This window comes from Bidens hawaiensis, unplaced genomic scaffold, assembly GCF_021521415.1.
Source record: "Bidens hawaiensis isolate Kalapana, Puna unplaced genomic scaffold, B.hawaiensis_p1.1 tig00098627_1, whole genome shotgun sequence".
Lineage (NCBI taxonomy): Eukaryota > Viridiplantae > Streptophyta > Magnoliopsida > Asterales > Asteraceae > Bidens > Bidens hawaiensis.
This window is the reverse complement of record NW_027504629.1, coordinates 17,227-21,411: the sequence shown is the minus strand read 5'-3', so window position 1 is coordinate 21,411 and position 4,185 is coordinate 17,227. Positions and strand designations below refer to the sequence as shown.

Sequence of the window (4,185 nt, the reverse complement as noted above, 5' to 3'; positions counted from 1 at the left end):
CCTAAGATAACTGATTTTCAGGTGCCATGTTGGAAGGCAGCTAGCATGGTCAAAATTCTGACATGTTAAGTAGGGGTGTAAGCAAGCCGAACCGAGGCCGAGCTTGCCTAGGCTTGACTCTCAAGCTCGGCTCGTTTCGAGCTCTATTTCCAAAGCTTGAGTTCGGTCTGTTTATTATTTTTTAATTCGTTTATATGTATTTGTAGTTATTTTTTTAAATTAACATAGTATATATTATTTATTTTATCCTAGTTTTTTTATATATTAGTTATAAAAGTATATTAATAATTATTATATATATATATATATATATATATATATATATATATATATATATATATATATTATTTATATTTATCTGAATCTTATGTATAATAATTATTATAAAAATATATATTTTATATAATAAATAAATTATATAAATAATAGGCTTGGTTAGGCTCGCGAGCCAGCTCGAGCCTGATAAATGAAGCTTGGGCTCGTGGTCGTTTATTGAACAAGCTTATTTCCATGTTCGGGCCCTTTTAAGCTTGGCTCGTTTTGAGCTTTTAGTGTGCCGATCATGAGTGGCTCATGATCAGCTTGTCTTGTTTATACCCCTAAGGTTAAGTACTAAGTCATCATTTTGACCCATAACCAATAAATATTACCTTCAGCAGAAAGTTTGTTACTTTGAATCATAATTTTGAAACTTTGATGTTTGTTTCTAGTATAACAAATACTTAGCTAAACAAGAAGTAAGACAAAACTTGGTTACTTTCAATATAACTGGTTTGCTTGATAATATAGATTATAGAAAACATTTGTTTGAGCAGGAAAGATTGGACTATATTGGAAGGGACCAACGTGAATAGGTATTGGATGATGAAGATAGAAAGGTGCAAGATGTTATTATGAAGCCTGATCCTTCATATGCCGATACTATTATTCTGAAGAAAACGCTTTCGTGTAGCCCAAACCTACCTTTGAAGGAAGTTATCGAAAAGGAAAACGAAAAGCTTCAATTGGAACTACAGCGATCACAAGCTAATTTAGATGTAGGTCAATGTGAAGTGATTCAACATCTAATTGAGGTTACTCAAGTCGTTGCTTCAAAATCTCAACATGAGCAAGATTCACCGAAGAAGGTTACTGGGAAGTCTCAGCCTCAATATGATGTCAACACCGATAAAGACGTTCAAAACGAGTGTGATTTAAATAAGAAGACGCACGTGACTTCAAGGTTAGTATCCTATTTTGAGTATTGACTTAAGGTTTAGTGTAAACTACGGTTTTAGTCCCTTTGGTTTGGTAAAAAAATATTCTTTTTAGTTCAAAAGTTCTAATTTGGCCTTTTCTGTCACTATCGATGAGATTGGGGAAGATGAGAAGAGAGAGATGAGTGGGAGTCGGGTAGGTGGGTGGGTGATGAGAGAGAGACAATATATACATATATTGTTTTTTAGTTTTTAGGCTAAACATGTCATTACATAAAAAATAATAATAATAGAAATATTAACGGTGTTAGATGCTTGGCTATAATTAAAACAAGAATGAAACTACCATGACTAAAAAAACCGAAAGTAAACTTTTGGACTAAAAGAGTTGTTTTGGCCAAAACGCAAGGACTAAAACCATGATTTACTCTAAAATTTATTTACCGAAACTCGGTAACAAGCTTTAAGAAGCGTCATAGCTAGGATGGTGCTTAATGTGATAAGACGCAATCCAAAATATATAATTGATGTAGCCATGTAGAAGTCTTGGCAGTTTTATACTTTTAACTTAAGCTTACAAATTACTATAATGGATTGCCTAACAGTATTTAGATTATAATGCTCAAGCTTTAAACGTCTCATTTTTTTATACTCTAAATGGCGTTCTAGAAGCTTATGGGCATGGAGAATGGCATTCAGATGTACTTGGCTGTTGTTCACAGCCTAAAATGTGTATGTTATGTTTACTATTTTTTTTCGTGTTTGTGTTCTCTCGGTTGACTTTAACCGAACAAATGATCAAACACGAACAATTATGAGGTTTTCTTGTTCATGATTGTTTGTTAAGAAACTTGGTGTGCTTACTTATGTTTGTTTGTTAATAGCATAAATGAAATGTAATGAACTTAAACGAACACAGACGAACTGTGTAAAAATATAATGAAGTAACATAAACAAGCTTAGATTGTAATGGGTCTAAAAAAATTAAATCAATATATAAACGAACAAATATAAATGAATGTTAACGGAGTAACATAAACAAGCTTAGATGAAGGATCAGACATGTGTTCATGTTCATATCGTTTAACTAAAGAATAGATAAATAAAAAGTTTGTTCATCTTCATTTGTTTTATAAAATAAACGAACCTAAATGAACTTCCCGTCAAACGGTTCACTGAACATTCGGTTCGTTTACAGACCTACTGGTTTGGTTTAACCGTAGTAATATACTTAAAGTAGGTTGTCTCTATTTATGCAGGCATAAAGACTTTCTTCTTTCCTTGTGGCACGTTTTCCAAAAAAATCGCGAGTGTTGCAACAAACAGGCACATGAGTAAGATTCTTATCCATTTAAACGATAAAATGTTACATGCTTTTCTTTATCTAGTTTACTTGTTTATTAAATGATCATATTGTTTGTGCCTGTTTATATTGAGCAGCTTCTGGAGAGGCTTGCAATGAGCTGATGGCGCATTCGTTAATATTATCGTGCTGCTGCTATACTTGTTGCGTTAGGAGAAAGCTTAGGAAGACCCTCAATATCACGGTACCTTTTAAATAGCATATTCAATTAGGCTTGTAAATGAACCGAGCAAACACAAACGGAGTATATCCGTGTTCATGCGTTTAACTTTAACCGAACAAATGATCAGACGATCGAACACGCATAACTAAACGACTGATTTCTTGTTCATGTTTGTTCGTAAAAAAAATGAACATGTTTGTGTTCATTCGTTAAGAATATAAAGTACTAATGGTTCACAAACGTAGGCGAATGAATATAACTTAACATAGATGTAAGAAGTAAGAACATAAGTGAGCTAAATCCAATAGTAAATGTGAACAACAATGTGTTGGACCTAAAAGTAAGTAATAATAGACTAAATTTTAACAGGCCTAAAAAGTTTAAATTTTAAATGAATATTAGCAAACGAACTTGAACTTAAACAAATGTAAAGTAACGAAAATAAATGAATGCAAATGGACAAACATAAGCGAATCTAAATAGATGTTTGAACTAGACAAGTGTTCAGGTTCAAAAACTTATGTTCATGTTCGTTCGTTTGTTTTTTTACAAACAAACATGAACGTACTACCCGTCTAACGACACTCGGTTCGTTTACAATAATAATAATAATAATAATAATAATAATAATAATAATATTGCCACCTCATATATATTTGTAGATAATTAGTGTGTCAAATATAATTTACAAAAGTTATATAATATTTTAATGATAATAATAATAATAATATGATATTTATGGTTGACAGGGTGGGTGGTGTGACGACTTTCTCTCTCATGTCATATAATAATAATAATAATAATAATAATAATAATAATAATATGATATTTATGGTTGATAGGGCGGGTGGTGTGACGACTTTCTCTCAATGTCATGTACTGCTGTTGTGCCCTTGTTCAAGAACTGCGAGAAGTTGAAATGCGCGGAATTCATGGTATGTCATGTCAACATTTGTAAAAAAAAAAAAATCATAGACTAATCATTTAAGGACTCTTTGAATGCCCTGTTTAAAATCAAAACAATAAAAAGTGTAAAATGATAAGGGTATACTGGTTAATTTGTTTGTGTGGAATGATAAGAGATAGAAATGAAATTTGCAGGTCCCAAGAAGACAAAAACAAGCCCTCCACCCTCACAATGGATGGAATCATAAAGCTAACGGTAATGGTATGAAGTGAAATGGATGTTTGAATTTGGAAGTAGTAGTTAAATTATATATGGTTTGTTGCAATTGTTAATACTTGTGGTGGTTGACTTTTGACTTTTTACTTCACCGTAAAGTTTTTGCTTGATAAATTCAGCATTTTGCATAACATATTGATTGTTTGCGCCTTTGACAAATATGATAGTCTATTTATATACGTATGTCTCAAAATCATATAAAACTTAGCATTCACTCCTTCATAGCTTATCTTTGAAGTCACATTGCTATTTTCTTTCTCGACTCGCTTCGTCTCATCAA

At 32.0% G+C, this 4,185-nt stretch overlaps 1 pseudogene across 1 annotated transcript; it reads left to right on the top strand.

Moving 5' to 3' along the window:
* The first annotated feature begins 710 nt into the window (after positions 1 to 710).
* LOC143608116 (protein MID1-COMPLEMENTING ACTIVITY 1-like) lies at positions 711 to 3,933 on the top strand (annotated as a pseudogene). The gene is made up of 7 exons (XR_013149143.1): positions 711 to 1,226; positions 1,312 to 1,392; positions 1,802 to 1,928; positions 2,456 to 2,530; positions 2,637 to 2,743; positions 3,565 to 3,657; positions 3,824 to 3,933. The product of XR_013149143.1 is annotated as a protein MID1-COMPLEMENTING ACTIVITY 1-like (transcript).
* Positions 3,934 to 4,185: the final 252 nt, after the last annotated feature.